Source organism: Ictidomys tridecemlineatus, chromosome 5, assembly GCF_052094955.1.
Source record: "Ictidomys tridecemlineatus isolate mIctTri1 chromosome 5, mIctTri1.hap1, whole genome shotgun sequence".
Taxonomy (NCBI): Eukaryota; Metazoa; Chordata; class Mammalia; order Rodentia; family Sciuridae; genus Ictidomys; species Ictidomys tridecemlineatus.
The window spans coordinates 166,750,385-166,768,697 of NC_135481.1; the positions used below are offsets into that span (position 1 = coordinate 166,750,385).

The 18,313-nt window shown below is 36.7% G+C and overlaps 1 protein-coding gene across 5 annotated transcripts in view; it reads left to right on the forward strand.

Annotated features, from left to right (window-relative positions):
- The window catches only part of Pak5 (p21 (RAC1) activated kinase 5), a 345,014-nt gene that overhangs the window by 197,492 nt on the left and 129,209 nt on the right, over window positions 1-18,313 (forward strand). Inside the window, exon 4 of one of the 5 annotated variants that reach the window (XM_078051415.1) lies at window positions 706-796. The exons of the other annotated variants lie outside the window; for them this stretch is intronic. The gene's annotated coding sequence lies outside the window, so the exon portion shown is untranslated. The remainder of the gene's footprint in view (window positions 1-705; window positions 797-18,313) is intronic. 5 annotated transcript variants of the gene reach the window in all.

Sequence of the window (18,313 nt, forward strand, 5' to 3'; positions counted from 1 at the left end):
TTAAAGAGAGAGAATAGAGACAAGTCTGAACTTCTAGGAGGGCAGGCCTGGAACACATACTGCAGGGAAGATGTCAAAAGAGCCCTGAGGACCAACTGTGAGATGCACATGGAACTTTAATGGAGGAAAGGCAAAGCTAACGAGAAAGGATGTCAGGTTCCAGAGACAAGCTTGTGTCCATCACAGTTTGCCTGGAGCCAGCCTTGTTTATAACATGAAGATATGCTTTGTGTTGGGGGATTTATCTGAATTCAATCTATAATTTAATTTTAAGGAGAACAGCAAAGTGGTCAAATAAGAGTACTATACTCAAATTTTTGTTGAAAGCAAATAGGTACTGCAACATCACTGGGTTGCTCTAATGTTATGTTCACTATTTTAGAATGCTTATTAATCTATTGTCCCCAGGAAAATGCTATCCCTTGATTTCTTATGCATCCTTTGAGTGTCTGCAATGTGACAATTACTATGGCAGGAGCTGGGAGATGAAAACAACAGTGTTTATCATCAAGAGACATAAAGTATAATGGTAGATACAGACACAGACTCAAGAATAGAATATGTTAAAGACTAAAGGTAAGGAATGTACCAACAATCTTAAAAGCACAAGGAAGATCTGTTCAAAGTCGGCCTGGGAATATCAGCTAAGGACTTCTCAGTCTTGCTCTTGCCAAACCATTCTCAATGGGCACATTTTTTCCACAGAGATACAATCCCAAGAGAGAAGTTGAGATCAAGATATCAGGTGATAAACAACCAAAGAAGAAGAATCATCCTGTTATAGCAGAAGCATTGAGTACGTAAAGAGAATCAGTAGAAATTAAGGCTGGAACAGTGCCTTAACCTTTGTTTGTTTAATGGGGTAGGCCAGTTTGATGAAGCTCATGGTCCTTTCTGAGAAGAACTTGTCAGATTTAATTAAAATGGGAACATTAAAATTTTTTGATCTAATAACATATGAACACACTTTATAAACACATTAAATAACATGACCTAGTAGTGAGCCTAATCTCCACCATAATGTCAACTAGTACTGACTGTAAACAGTATTTTAAGAAAGCTGCCATGTTGTCCCCCTGAGGTGGAAATAATTGTGATTTCCATGAGTGAAAGAGTCATAGGTGTTACTGCTACTATTATGATCTTTTGCCTACTTACATAGTTTAGGGAAATAATCAGTTTGTGTTATTGGTTTAAAAATATAAATTTATATTTACAGATCTACAGCCATTCTGGACTGCATTAAGAACCCATGGGGGGGGGGCGTGGGAGGGACAGGGGTGGTGGCTCAATGGTAGAGCGCTTACCTAGCATGTGTGAAGTACTTAGTTGATTCTCAGCACCATATATAAATAAATAAAAATAAAGTTCTATCAACAACTAAAAAAGTTTTTTTTTTAAAAAAAAAAAAAAACCACATAGGAAAAATTGATTGATTTGCAAAAGACTTTTATCTAGGGGCTGGGGTTGTAGAGTGCTCACCTAGCACGTGGGAGGCTCTGGGTTTGATCTTCAGCGCCACATAAGAGTAATTAAAATAAAGGTGTTGTGTCCATCTACAACTAAAAAAATAAATAAAAGACTTTTATAGCTAGGAAATGTTTTCAAGGGAGATGTGTTAGCTTGCTGTTGCTATGACAAAATAACTGAGATTGTCAACTTATGAGAAGGAAAGATTTATTTTGTCTGTTTTTTTCATTTTATATATATATATATGAGTATATTTTGACATATTATACATACATAGAGTATAATTAATTCTAATTAGTGGCTCACTGTTGTAGATTCCTCAGTCTATGTTTGCTTGGCTTCATCACTTTGTGCCTGTAACAGCACAGTGCATCATGGCAGGGAACCCATAGTGGAAGAGGGTCGTTTACTTTATGGCAGCTGGGAAGAGAAGAGAGAGAGACTGTCCCCACTAATAAAGTGAGGTCATGTCCCCAATGACCTAACTACCCCAACTAGACCCCATTTCCTAGAGGTTCTCCCACATCTCAATAGCTCCACAGGTTGGGAACCAAGCCTTCAATACACGGCCCTTGGGGCACATTTCAGATCTAACTAGAGTAAGAAGGACAGTCCTGATTGACGTTATTTTAGAATCATAAGGTTTTTTTCAAACACAGGGTTCTCATGCCAGCTAGAGCATGGGGTGTAGGTCCAACCTAACATTTAAAGTGAAAACAAGGAAGATCAGGAATGGACCCTGAGGCTCTACCAGCCAGAGTCTCTCCACTTGGACTCTTCCACTCCTTCCAGCAAGCCCAGAGTGTTAAGCTGGAGCTGGAGTGCAGAAACCAGGTAGAATGTGAAGCATCTTATTAGAGTGCCAAATTACATGTGATATGTAGGATGCAGTTCCAAGGTGGATGTAAACTTGAGTTTCATATGAAAGCAGAATATATTATGAAATGAAAGGGAGCATTCTTCTTTTTTTTTCTTTTGTGGTGCTGAGTATTGAACTCAGGGCCTTGGGTATGTAAGGCAAGGACTTTACCAACTGAGCTATAGCCCCAGCCCGGGAATATTCTTACTGCTTTAAAGTTTTAAAAAGTCATTCCTTCTCCCTCTCCCCACCAATGCCATGTTTATATCTTCCAGGGACAAGGCTCTCAGGAAGGTATATGCATTTTCCTTCGTCCTTAGATATTCTTCAGTGGCAAAATGTAAATGTCCCTGTAACACTAACCAATAGCCATGTGGACACACTGCTGATTTTTCTTGTCAGAATTTCAGATATGCATTAATACCTAAAATTCATCACCTGAAGTAGATACATATATAATCTATATACATTTAAATATATTCAAATATATAAAAACTGAACACAATTGAGAATTAATTGGCATGGTTCCTATTTTCCTTCTCTGGGAATTGAGTTATCACCAATCAGGTTGATTTCCTATCAAAGAACTGTTTCATCTATTTGTGTGTCTTTTATGTAAGTGTATGTACTGATCTACCTTTACAATAGTCTCCTAAAGAGTTTAGTTTTTGCTGCTAAAATAATTTTCATATTGAGAAAATGTTTAAGAATTCAGAAAAAGACCTCTTCTCTCTTCTTCCCAACCACATTCTCTAGCAAGGTTGAAATTGAAACCATTTCCTTTGCTTTGTTTGTTAAAAAAAAAATTACATCAATAATGTTCATACAGTTCTCAGGAATTCATATCCCTATTGAACATTCTTCTATTTTTCTTTCTGTAGAAAAGCAATCATAGTTTATTGGGTTCTTCATAAAATGACAAATTATGCTTTTTAAAATTATCAAATGTAATATTTTACTATTCACATGAAATATGTGGATTAATCCAATTTCAATAATTTATATACTGCTTAAAGTACTTTTTTGTTTCACTGTCTTACCTCACTCTAACCTGCAATTATAGCCATGCTGCATGGAATTAATATAGAATTTGAAATTAAACATTGCTCATTGACAACAAGGTGTCACCAAATAGCCTGTGACTAACAAAACAAGCAAGACAATTCCTGCACAGTGGCACGTACCAGTAATCCAAGTGACCCGGGAGACTGAGGCAGGAGGATCACAAGTTTTGAGGCCAGTCTCAGCAACTTAGCCAGACACTGTCTCAAAAATAAAAAAAATAAATAAAAAGAATGGGGATATAGCTTGATGTTAAAAGTGCTCCTGGATTGAATCCCTAATACCGAAAAAAAAAAAAAAGAGAGAGAGAGACATGGTTATCAGGTGACTATTTTATTTATTATTCATAAATATTTTGCATAGTTGTACAGTTTGCTTTTCTTTTTTAAAAACACGATTTCCTCTGGTAAATTTTAATTTTAAAATGTGAACTAAAAATATAAACAGAATGGGGAAGAAAGGAAAATTGGAAACAATTATTATTGACCTATTGAAAGTTTTATCCACTCATTTATTCAGTCTTTCATTCAAATGTTGAACAAATATTTAAGAGCACTGACTATGTACTATACCTTGGTGCTAAAGCCTAATGCTCCTAATTATTGTTTTTATTTGAACTTAAAACCTCTGTCATTGCCAAGTATTGTTCCCCATTCAGCTGTCCTTGCATCAGAGAAGGATCGCCTCCATACTTCTGTCCAGCATGCAGCTGGATGGCTTTGAATTCTACCCATTATTTTTCATTGTTTAACACAGGTATTCCAGCTATTCAGAAAGTTCCCAGGATCTCCATACCCTTAATAGTTCTCAGTCTGAGGAAGCCCCTTTATTCAATTCAATGCAATTTTTGAATATGTCCTAGTCTCCTGGGAATCACAGTTCCTATCTAGAAGAACTGTGAAACAGATGCTGTCATGACCCACCTGTATCCCCAGATCCCCTTCCTGGGCCTGTGTGCCATCCCCTACTGCCAAGAATTCTGGCTACTAGCAGCCTACAGCTGGCCATTTCTCTAGAGCATTATTCATGGCTAAGAGGAGCATCTCTACCCAAGATGCTGCATTCACAGCCAATACCTGACCCAGTAGCACAAGTCATTGACCCCTGACCTAAGAGGCAGCTAATGCCCCAGACCTTCCACATGAAATTGGGCTGAGGAGAGAAGCCAGTTAAGACCACACCCTTACTCAGCTCCTACTCCCGCTTCCCTGAGGATACTCCTTAAATGAGTCCTGAGCATCCAAATACTTGCCTCAGGCTCTGCTTCTGTTAACAAAACTTAGACAACAAAAATCATGCCAGTTTTGGCTTTTCTCATCTGCCAGAGCGGGGTGTCTCAGCCTGTGCCACATGATTTTCCTCATATTCACATAGTCACATGTAACTAACAACAGTGAGCCACGTAGACAATAGTGATTCCATAAGATTATAATGAGTTGAAACTTTTCCATCATCTGTTGTTGTAATGTCTTACATTACATCCTAGTTGTTGTAATCTCTTAGTACAATGCATTACTTCTGTGTTTGTGATGATGTTAGTAGAAACAAGCCTACTACACTGCCACTCCTATGAAAAGATAGTAATGCAATTATGTACTCTACAGAAGACTTGGTAATGTTAATAAATGATAGTGTTACTTGTGTTTTTACTTACTGTTCTATACATTTTAAAGTGTACTGCTACTTATTTTGAAAAGTTTACTGGGAAACAATATGCTGTGTTATACCAGCCACAGCCTCACACATCCATGTTTACCTTGTCTCTTGGTTGCACCAAGAAGTCATGACAGGTGATGGACTGGACATCTAGGTCTACGTAAGTGCGCTCCATGATTGGCAGTGCCTTTCACAGAAGGTATCCCCATTGTTAAGTGATGCATGAGTGTGACAGACTCAATTATGATTTCAATGCCAAAGATTACTCTCCTACAAGACCTAGGGAGGGAAGACCATCAAAGGGACATGTATGTGTAAGGAAGCATCTATCTTGTTCTTCCTCTTGGATTGATCCCCGGGTTCATTAACCCTAGCACCAATGGCTTCTCAAGTTTTTTTCTGGTGGCAGAGTCAACAGAGGGTTCAATTCCATATGTATTTATTAAATCTACATATTTAGTAAATACAGAGTTTCTTAGCTCAGAAGAAAAGATATGAGGATTTATTGTTGTAATTATAAGTCTTAACATGTAAAAAAAAAAATAATCAGTGACCATAGTTGAAGCAGATTTTGAACTAAGTGTCATTAGCCTGGAGCGGAGGCAATTATGCAGTTCCTCCAATAAGACTGTGCCACTCTCATTTTGTTCCTGCTGCTGGACTTTCTAGTTTCCTTGGGAACTTCTCTTGCCTCTTAATTCCAGTTTACATGAGCCTTTATGCTGCCCAGATCCTTCTATAACACGACAAATCATGATGTATTACTTTGGTCCCATTTGTATGCTATCTAGCAGAGTCTCCCTGTTTTCTGATTCTAATACCATGTCCCTGGTTATCCCAGTTTAGTTTTCCTCACCAGATTTCAAGTTCCTAATAGACCAGTTTATGAAGAGACTGCATTCCTGGGCTTCTAGAGGCTGATGGAAGAAATCACAAAATATACAGCAATGAGTTTCTTATTCAGTAGGACAGTGAGCAGAGGCAAACTTCCCAGGAGGGGTCTGTGGGTAATAAATATCCCATAAAAACTGTAATTCAGAAAAAAAGGATAGTCATAATTTATATATTCCATAAAATTAAAATTTTCATTTAGTATTTAAAAAATCTGTAATTTAGCATACTGATGAAACTAGAAATTTTCAACTTGATTTTTATAAGAACAGATATGTGGAAATGTTAAATGTCTATTTAACTGTCATTAAATAAACCAATCAGCTGAATTATAGGGGAATCATCTATACTACTTATGTTTCCTTGGATACCATAGGAAATCCAAGATTTTAGAGATCTACCATAATGCAATAGCCACATGTGACTATTTACATTTAATAAAGTTGGAGCTCCATTCGTGTAATCAATGAACGCACAGTACTTATAAATTTATCAAAATTAGTTAAAATTAAATATAATAAAATTCAGTTCTTCAGTAGCTGCTCTATTGACACATATTGACACACATTTAGCATATATATTATTGAAGAATATGCTATGGAACCATCCTGTTTTAAAAATGATTGCTTTTACTTAAGGGAAGAGATTTGAGAAATTCATCCCTTTTGAGTTCTTTTTCATTTTTTTTCCAATAAATATGATAATAAGCATGGTTTGAGTCCTTTCCTGGAAACTACATTAAGGATGCAGTGCCAGGTTCTTTCCATCTGTTATAACAGGAAGGACAACTGATATTTTGTAGTTATTTTAAAAGCAATAAGAAGTCAAACACACTAAAATCATTCTGTATGTGTCCCTGGGTGTTAAGATTTCTTTTGACCAAGTGATTCTTCCTTTTATATTGGAAGTGTTTTAGCACAGAGGTGAGCAAGTAGAGGACAGTGGAGGCAGACATTAGAGTCTTTATACTCAGGAGCTAGAGGGGACTTCACCGGTCTTCCTATATATCTTTCCCATCTAATGCAGCAACTGCATTTGCTGTGTCCTTTGTAGATGAAGCTCTTTCTGCTCACAAGTTACCAAATGTAGACTACAATTTTGAAAAGCCATCTGTTTATACTTATTTCTCCTACCTGGATATGAGGGCCAAATAAAAGGAAGGAAAATTCACTAGTTTAAGTTTGGGGTTAAGCAGAGACTCATTTCTAACTTTTTGCTTTTTAAAATTGACTGAGTATCTATTATGTGCCAGAGTTTTATATTTATTACATAAAATGGCCATAAACGTTGATGTCTATGGGGCTCTCGTTAAGAATTGTGTGTAGGCCAGGCATGGTGGCGCACACCTGTAACCCCAGTGGCTTGGGAGATGGAGGCAGAAGGATGGCAAGTTCAAAGTCAGCCTCAGCAATGTAGGAAGGCACTAAGCAACTCGGTGAGACTCTATCTCTAAATAAAATAAAAAATAGAGCTGGAGATGTGCCTCAGTGGTCAAGCGCCCCAAGTTCAATCCTCAGTAACCGCCCCCTCAGCCCCCCCAAAAATTGTGTAAGTGGGTTGCTTTCCCAATGATTGTTGATGAAGTATGGTTTAGAGTAAAGTTTTCCATGGAAATAATTTTAAAAATTGAGCTCACTCCTAGGCTGCTTTCAAAAGCTGATTTAGTCTGTAAGTCATAACATTGCCAGCATGCCTTCTGTAGGAAAATTCAGCGCCTCTCTCTCTCCCTCTCATTATCCACCTTTTTTTTTTTCTTTCATTTGTTTGTTCCTTCAATTAACTCCACACTCAAAGACTCGGATCAAAGCTCTTTCTAATCTAGCTTCTTTTAGGATGTGGCTGATTTTCATGAAAGGATCCGGTATTCTATGACAGGAGAGGCGCCCATTTTAAAGTCAGGACTACCTTCATGAGTACTCAGGCTCACCTGGGTTTCCTACAGGGTAAATCATAAAACACAATTGGAAATAGCTATGTGACCAAATCTCAGTACCCAAACCAAGAAAGAGATGCTCTCAACTTGGATGTTGCTTAGATAATGATACCTAAAGCTCTTCTCCCTTTTTTTTTTTTTTGAGGAAAAATACATAATATTTTGACAAAACTTTAAAAAAAAAGAAAGAAAGAAGCAAGCTACTGGGAGAGATTTATTCAGGTCTTAGCCCAAGACTAAGAGGAAAATCTAGTCTCAGGAGAGTAGAGGAAGACTTTAATTATACCAGAGTAAAAAAGAAAAGGCATATGTGAATTACCTAAAAATAACATAACCACAGGAAAATGGAAGGAAAACTAAGAAAGTTCAGTTTCTTTCAGGTGTATCTAGAAGGATGCTTATGTTCTTAACAATGTCATTTGTGTAGATAAATATATAAGAAATTAAAACCAGTGAGTAAATACAATCATTATCAGTTCCAAGAGAAACCATCCTAAATACACTTATTTAAATGTAAAATAAAAGCCAAATCACTTTTATCTAGAAAACATAATGTTGCCTTCTATTTGAATATTTTCTGTGATTTGAAAGATGTATTCATGTATTGGATTACAGCACGTACAATTAAAATTACAGTCATTCTCATGGCAAATGCCTTTAATTGTAGAAATTTTCTCTAATTCAACAATTCACACAAGATCAGATTTTGTATTCAATAATACAGTAAAATATCTCATGATGCAGTGGATTTAAAGAAAAGGAATCTTGCCAGGTGCAGTGGCATACACCTGGAATCCCAGCAGCTGAGGGTACTGAGGCTGGAGGTCTTAAGTTCAAGGCCAGCCTCAGCAATTTAGTGATCAGCAATTTAGCGAGATCCTTAGCAACACAACAAGACTCTGTTTCAAAATTAAAAATAAAAAAGGCTGGGGATGCATCTCAATGGTACAGCACCCCTGGGTTCAACCCCCAGTACCCAAAACAGAGGGGGGAAATGTTTTGTTTTGTTTTTGTAAAGGAAATCTAGAATATGCCATAGATTTTGGTAACTGACTGGCTGTTGAAAGTGTCAGAGCAGGTGGACATAGGCCTCCACTTTGCCTTCTCTAGCAGAAGCCAGTATAAGAATACATAGACCTTTTTTATTTAGGTAACTGTCTTAGTAGATGCAGCCTCCCAAGATCAAATTAGCAAAATTGAAAGTGTCTCAATACATTTTCCTGGTAAGAGAGAGGTTTTTACATCCATCAAGTAAATGGCACCTTGGTGTCCAGAAACAGGAAAGACAGTTTCTGAAAGATGCATTGGTTGATTGGCTGCAGCACAATGCTAATGACATGACATGTACATTTGGACCTTTTGGCTGGTTCATCCATTAACTCCCAAATGAATCCTGGCCAATTTTGTTAGCCATAAGAAAGGGCAAGGGAGAAAGAAGGACTGACCCCTTCCCCTTCCAGCAGGAATGCAGCATCCTGCTGGAGGAAAATTGTATGTTAATGTGGCATGATTTTTTTTCTGGGCATGAAGGATGTAAATTCAGGTAGAAATTGACTGCTTTATATCCAGTGTGCAATAAATAGATCACAAAGGGAAAAGTAAGAAAATGTTTGTTCCAAGATTTCCCTTGAAAAGAACAAAGATAGATGTTTTGCTTTGCTTCCACTGAGTTTGGGTGTGCATGTAACTATTTTCTAAGTTATGAAAAACTTAGAAAACGTATGAAAAACATAAGTATTTTAGATTCTTGGAGGTCCCTAATATTTGATTATTCTTTGTAAAGGGTAGAAATTCCATGAAAAGCAGTTCTTAAGACAGTTTTTTCCTCTTTTTCTGAGTAGATCTTATAATAACTCATGTGATTATCTGAGAAATTTCAAGATTCATCTATCAGATATATGTATCTTCAAAAGCAAAGGTTCTTACTACTAACAAACTACGATTAAGTGACTTGAGATGCTACTAAATATGTTAAGCAGGAAATATTTTGAATATATTCAATGATTCAACAATTCATCATTTTTATATGGATGATCAGGTGAGACTGAATAAACGTGTATGAATTTGCATATACATGATGGGATTTAAATCAGAAAATACTATATTCCAATGATCTACTGTTGTTAACAAACTACCTCAAAACTTAGAGATTCGAACAAAGGAAACTTTATAGTCTGTCATAACGTTTGTGAGACAGGAGTAAGCAAGCCTCTTGGAAAACAAGAAAAGTGTGTATCATTGATCAAGCAACATAATCCATAAGTGGAAAATGTACTATGTCCTACTTGGTTTCACTTTTATTCTATGTTGTTGTTAGTTTGCTTTTACTTTTGCTGAAGGAAATTTTTTCAAAATTCCCGTTCCCTTCATGATTCTCACTGGACTTCTCTTGCTGTGGCTAGCTTCCTGTGGGTGGTAGGTTGCTGTATCCCACTTCCTTCAGTACCCTAGATGGCTGCTTTCAGTTATACAACTTGAGTTATCCCCTCTGAACAAGCACATGTACAGAAAGATCTCTCTTTAAAGTTATGTTAGATTCTTTGTCATTCAGGATTTTCTAAGAACTAGTTATGGAACTCTTCTTCTCTTTCAGCTCATTTAAAAGTAAGCATAAGCTTTCCTTAGTGGGTTAGTAAAGATAAAGGATAAAATATTGCAGCAAATCATCTTAAAATAAACAATTCATCAAATAGTATGGAAGTTTGTTTCTCTTTCATAATAGCCTAAGGCCTGAGCCAAGCTCTGCTCCACAAAAATAACCCAGGGATCAGTTGAACTGAGGGGCTCTGGCCTCCTTAAGGTGGGCTCTCCAGGGTTCTTTGAATTGTAATCATTTCTAAGAAGTAGGAAGGAAAAATGGGACCGAGTTCAGGGCAAGCATCTATATGTCTTTAAGAAGATGACCCAGAAGTTCACAAATAATTTCCTCGTATCTCAATGGCAAGAATTTAATCACATGGTCAAGGTTAGTGGCACAGAAATCGTGGAATTACTGTTCCTAGTCAGGTATTCAGGTGGCTAGGAAGAAAAGATTTGAGGGACACAGAGAAGAGGAGATAGTTAATTTTATGCCACATTTGTTGCCTTATCAGATTACTCAAATTTTTATTTTTATTTTTTGAAATTACTCCAATTTAAATAATTGATACACAGTGGGGTGACTATCCAGCTATTCTCTGTCACCCAAAATTGAGCTATACATATCATGCATGCCAAGCTATGCATATCATGCATACAATGCTCAGTTTTGAGAGACTCTTTTTAATAAAGTAATTTGACATTCATGGGTCAGAGATGTGGCTCAATGAATATGTTTTGAATGACTTTGAATGCTTTTATGATACATCACATAAGCTGGAGGCTATGACCACTTTTTAAAATAATAATTACCATCCATGCATGATTATTTTCTTTGATACTGCCAACCATATAGGATGGTCATTATGGGAGAAGTATAGGTGAAATAATTAAAAACAACAGCAGTGTTAATATAGATTTCTTTCATTCTCAAAGTCCCAATCTCCAGAGCTAAAAAAAAAAAGAATTGTGATTTTTTTCTTTTTTTATTTATATATGACAGCAGAATGCATTACAATTCTTAATACATATATAAAGCACAATTTTTCATATCTTTGGTTGTATACATAATATGTTCACACCAATTCTTGTCTTCATACATGTACTTTGGATACTAATGATCATCACAAGGAATTATAGAATTTTTTAGCTGAATGGAATTATCTGAGGTCTGCTTTATGTAGGAAACCACTGGAGGTTGAATTATTCCTTGTGATAACTTTGCTCATGGTTCAGAAGAAGCTATCAAACTGCTGAACTGTTTGGATAAATAAGAGGAAATATTAAGTTTCTTTCACTTTGGCTTAAAACTGAGTAAGTCTGATTAGGATCTCTTCCAATCCTTGCTCAGGTGAGAAAATCAAGCTCCAAAGAGGATTCTTTTAAGTCAGTCATTGTGACATGATGAATGGGATTCTCTCCATTTTATGCTGGGACCTTGTAAATTCTCCTATCATAAGATAAATTATGCACCTAATTTTGGCATTTTTTCAGTCAACATTGTATTGGTGAAATTCATTAAACATTTCTGTATAGTTTGTTCCCATTTCTATGATGTATTCCATTATAAGAGTACACTACATATTAGAGAAAACATTCAGCCTTTGGTTTTGTTGGATTGGCTTATTTCGCTTAGCATTAGGGAAGAATAGTGCTACCTTAGATTAGGTAGAGGGAAGTGATGGGAGGGGAGAGGAAGAGATGTGGGGATAGGAAAGATAGTAGGATGAAACAGACATTTATTACTTTAGGTATATATGTGACTATATGACCAATATGATTCTGCAACATGTACACTCAGAAAAATGAGAAATTATATCCCTTCTATGTATGATAAATACATTCTACTGTCACGTATAACAAATTAAAACAAATAAAAAATTAAAAATAAATAAAAAAGAACACACCATAATTCATTTATGCATTCTACTGCTGATAGGTATATGGGATTTTTCCAGTTTGGAATTCTTAAACAAGTAGGCAATGAAAGCCAATTAAATGCAGAAAAGTAGAAGTGTTAATCTGTATCTTTGAATGTTCTTTTCATTCCCAAAACTCCCATCTTCTCCTACTGAGGGAATATCTTTTAAAGTTGACCCTCTCAGTAGTAATGTAAGTTCCACATCTTTACTTGAGAGCTTAGCAAAAAAAGCCTGCTGGATATGAGCTCCAAAGTGTAGCCCTGCCTTACATTTTCAAAGGGAAGGCAGTCTTTGCTGAGTTTACATATTTCATAATCCTGGCATTATAGAAAGTAGGAACAATAAGCCTCTTTCCAATTTAAAAGATTCAAAAATCTCACCATTCTCCAACATACCCAAATTAAGCAGTAGTAATAAGTTGGAGAGGAAAATGCATTTGGGCATTTTTTCAAAGATTTGAATTTCAAAGAGTTATTATTACACATAACAAAGAGAGGGAAATGACAATGTATTTAAATAACCCTCACTAGAAACTTCACATTAAGTACATTTCAGACACAGCTTTAAGATGCAGAAATTAGAAGTTATTATTCTGGCAGTATTTCTTCCTTAAGGTTATCTTACCAGTCCAACAAGCTGCCAGCCCTATAGCGAGATTTCTTCATAGGAACATAAAATTTCTAGACTATAATCAAGGTTTGGTAAAAGCAAACCATGGCCCAAAACCAGTGGACCTCATCAGTGCAATAGTTTTGCCTGTATTGATTTATGTGTTTAAAGGAAAAGAACTCTATCTGCTATGATAGATACATCACAATAAAGTCCATCTTCTATACATACTAATTCTATTAGCAGCTTCATTGACAGTCTTCCTTAAGAGGGTTGCTACTAAAACTTTGCATAGTGGTTAATAACCACCATTGTTGCTAACTCATATTTGTGTTTTGTTTCTTGGCTCACTAAACATAAGGTAAAAAGCATATATTAAAGCCAGTGGAGTTTGGCAGTAGTCCTATATCTGCCACCAGTTAGTTGAGTGACCTTAGACAAGTTATTTTAATCTGATACTCAACTTTGTCCTCTCCCCTATAAGGCAAAAGCTATTTGCTAACAGCATAATGTTATTTAAAAACTAACCCTCAGAATTTCATTAGCTTCACAAAATAGAATTTTATTTTTTGCTTTCATGAAGCCCAGTGCAAGTGCTCCTGGTCAGCAGGTAAGTCTCTTCCATGTGGTAATTCAGGGATCCAGGCTCCTTCTACATTAACACTTCACTACTCCGTCCGTCCCTTATGCTTCACCTTTCTCTGCATCCAGCCAATAAGTAACTGATCTGAAACTGACCAATTTCACTTCTGGACACATTCTGCGGGCCAGGAGGAGTCAATGGCAATGCCTATATGAAAAGGGACATGGGAATGTAGTTCCAGGCTAGGCACCCCCTATCTCAGTCAAGTTCCACACTACAGAAAGGATAGCTTGTGAAATTGAGATGCTTTGTGAAGCTGTTTTTGTTGCTGCTATTAACATTTTAGGCATTCTTTTCAAAAACATCCTCATTTCACACCAGCATTTCCATGATCACACTAAGCATGGCAAAAGATGAGTAAGGGGTGATTACAATTAGCAATACAGCTGCTATTGATGCCCAAGGCCCAGTGTATACCACCAACAATATTTTGCTGTTTCCTCTTAGGAAGGCACCAAATTACAGTAGTCTTTCCTCATTTACCTATGTTAACCACAGTCTAAAAATATTAAAAGGAAAATTCAAGAAATAATTCATAAGTTTTAAATTGCATGCTATTTTGACTAGTTTGATAAAATCAAATCCTGTTCTGCTTTACCCCACCTGGGATATAAATTATCCTTTTGTCTAGTGTATCCATTCTGTATATACTACCCACCCATTAGTCAGTAAGCAACCATCTCAGTTATCAGATTGACTATCACAGTATTGCAATACTTATGTTCAAGTAATCTTTACTTAATAAATTACCCCAAAGTGCAAGACCACTGATAGCAGTAATTCAGATGACAAATAAAAGCTATGAAGTACTTCCCTTTTAAAAGAGGAAAGTTCTCTATTTAATAAGGAAAGGGAAGAAAAGTTTTATGCTAAGGTTACTAAGATCCATGGGAATAACAAATCTTCTATTCATGAAAATTGTGAAGAAAGGAAAAGAAATTCTTGCTAGTTTTTCTGTCATATCTCAAACTGCACAAATTACAGCCACTTTGCATGATAAGTGCTTGCTTAAAATGAAAAGGACATAAAATTATAGGGTTCTATACTGTCCACAATTTCAGGCATTCACTGGGGGTCTTGGGATATAATTCTTGAAGATAAGTGTGTACTGTTGTATGCTAAACTGTAAAACATCAGCTATAGAAAAATTCCTGTGATTATTCAAGAATCATAATAAGAGAGACATACAGATAAACCCAAGTTTCCACTTCAGTGCTGGTAGCAGAAGGGCATCCTGTCTCCCAGGGCCAGCCACTGTCCAGAAAGGAACTCAAAGAGGCTGAAGAGAGCCCCAGAAAGCCACACTAAGGAGACTGAACCTCAATGACCATTTCCAAGTTGTGCTCACTTTGCGGTGTAAGAAATGAGCACACCTAGAAAACATACAATCAATCCAGTCAAAATCCAGATAATTATTTCAAATCAAGTCATTAAACACTCAAATCACCCCCCTTACAATTAGAGAAAAAAAACTAAAGTCCTGCCATGGCTGATGATTCCTGAAATCATGGTATCATGGCATCATCTATTTTTTTTTTCTTTTTGGAGAGTGGGTACTAAGGATTGGACCCATGGGTACTTAACCACTGAGCCACATCCCCAGACCATTTTATGTTTTATTTAGAGACAGGGTCTCACTAAGTGTTTAGGGCCTCACTAAGTTGCTGAGGCTGGCTATGAATTTATGATCCTCGTGCCTCAGCCTCCCAAGCCGCTGGAATTACAGGCTTGCACCACCACTACTGGTCTGGCCTTATCTTCTCAACCTTAGTGTGCATGAGAATCATCAGAAGGGCTTCATCCAACACAGATAGCTGGGTACTGTGCCCTGGAGTTGCTCATTCAGTAGGTCAGTGGGGGCTAGAGGGAATGTGGATTTTTAACCAGTTCCCCGATGATGGTGATGATATTGGTCTGGTGGCCACACCTGGAAGAACCTGTGCCTTTGGTGATCTGACTTCCCATTCTGTCTCCATGCCCCTTTGTCCCTGGGCTCACTCTTCTCCAACTTCACTAGCTTCTTATCATTTCTTGAACCACCAGGCATATGTACATCTCCAGACATTTTCTTTGTTCTTATCTCTTAGGGAACTCTTTGCTCAGATATTCTCATGATTTGCATCCTTATTGCATTCACATATTTGCCCATTTATCACCTGCTTAGGGATACCTTTTCTAGCCTCATGATTTAAAAATTCTAGTCTAATCCCCCGCCCCAGCATTTACTATTCCCTTTCTTGTTATTATTTCCTTTCTTTTCAGACCTGTCACCTTCTAATACACTAAGTAATTTCTCCTTTATTTGTTTATTATTTGTCTTTCCTGATTGGAACAAGCGCTCCAATGAGGGTAAAAGTATCTTTGTTCACTTGCCCATTGAGTCTTTGGTACCCTGCTTGACATTGAGATGTTCAGTTAAAAAAAAATTTTTTTAAGAAAACATGGTGGGAGGATGGAGGGAAGAAAGAATGGAGAAACAAAGTAATCTAAATTTATTGCATACTTTGACTTGCAATGCGAATCACATCTCATTTGCACCCAACCAACTTGCTGCATAATTTGTTTGCAGTCCCTCTATTTCATTGTATAAATCTGAGAGACTTTAATGCTCCTGTTGCCAGCATTATCCTCAGGTCTTCTGGGGTTTGACAGCTTCAAGTGCCAGGCTTGAGATGAAAATCCAGAAAAGTCTTACAGCACAAATGAGTGGCTTCAGGCTTGGAAGCAAGTTACAGTGCAAGGTAAATTTTGTTGTTTTCCTGCAATTTGGGGATTCCCAGCTTATCCAAGTTGAGCTGCACAAACCAACCCCATTCTTACCCTTCCATTTTGGCATAACATACTGTAATAGAAAAGTATATGTGAAGAGGAAAACCAGAAGGTGAGAATTATATTCTACAGCAGGGATTTCTATGCATGGAAATTTGGGTTTTAAAGCTGACACATCATCCAGACTGTGGTTATTGTTTGTTCCAAATGTTGAATTGTTTATAGATAAAGCAATATCCAATTGTAAATTCTAATGGTTTAAAACAGAAAGCAAACAAAATAACTGATTCTTTGCATAGAATTGTACTACAACTTTATACTAAGAAGGTTCCATTCTTTACACATAGCTGCAGAATTCCTTCTTATTGTAAGCAGTATTCTTCAACAGCAATAAATTCCTTATACCCAATACTCTATTTTTTTAAAAAAAATACACAGAGACATTAGAAGTATGCAGCTTGCCAACTTATTCTTTCCCTAATATCATGCAAATGTTCCACTTTGTTTTCAAACAATTTGTAACAATGATAACTTATTTTTGAAAATAAGTAAGATTACCTTTACCCATGTGATACTACATTCTCACCAGGAGGTGATGCAAGTGTATGACCCTCAGATGAAAAACAGCAAAATTGGGCAAGTATGTGTATGCCCATTTGAGCAATCTTAAAAGAAAAAAAAAGAAAAATTAGGGCTACATAAGTTTCTTTTGCTCATGTGAAATTCCTATGCATCAATTTTTATCTTCTTACAGATAAAGGAAACTAAACAATCTCTAATGTTGGCAAGTGTGAGAATGTTTTCAGTTATGATTCATATAAGATCTAACTTTAAATGCTAGCTGCTCATGCATGTGCACACATACACACAATCCTATTTTTAATCGCATAGGATGTTTAGGAATTTAGGTGGTAACATATCTAATGTATCCAATAGTTTTGTTTGCAAAAATATGTAAAATATTTTATATTCAATATGGGATTTTGGAAAACTTTTTACTTGATACTGAGTATTATGGTTTATATCTAGAATGTTCCCCAAAAGATTTATGTTTTGAAAGCATGATCACTAATGCAGTAAGGTTCAGAGGTAGAGATTTTTAAGCATTCATTGGCATTGTTACCTTGTCAGTGGATTGATCCATTTGATGGGTTAATGATTTAAATGTACATACTGGCAGGTTGTTGTGAGAGGAGAAAGTAAGACAATGGAGGCATGTCTTTGGAATCTATGTCTAGCCTCTGTCCTCTTCCTCCCTCACTGTGTTTTCTGGCTACCAGGAGCTGAACAGCTTTCCTCCCCCATGTTCTTCTATCATTATGTTCTGCCTCAACTCGAGCCGAGAGCAATAGAGACAACCAACCATGGATTGAGACCTCTGAACCCCTCTGAAACAATTGGCTACACGATGTGCCATATGACTTTGCAGATTCTTCTTTAAAGAGATTGATTTATTTTTCAATCTTTTGACTATGGAATGAACTTAAGATATGCTTTGGTTATAGAATCCAGCAGAATCAATTCTGGGTGGCTTTCCCAAACCTAGGTTTTAAAAAGCAATTCTTCTGCTCTCTCAGAACACCAAAACCTCTATGATAATAATACCATGCTACTCTGCTAAGAGATGAGAATTCATGTGGCATCCTAGAATAGTCAGTCTCTAGACACCCATAGCTGACTACAGAACACAGGAGGGAGCACAGGCAAAACCAGAAGAATCACCCACCTGAGCCCAGCACAGTTGTCAGCCCATAGTATCCTGACCAAATAAATGATCATCATGAAGTCACTGAGTGTTAGGGTGATTAGTCATGTAATGTACACTAATCTACTCAAAATTTCCAGTTAATTTTAAGCAAAAACAGAGCAGTATTATTGTCAAGATGAAAATATCAGCCAATATCTGGGAAAGTCTACTACAC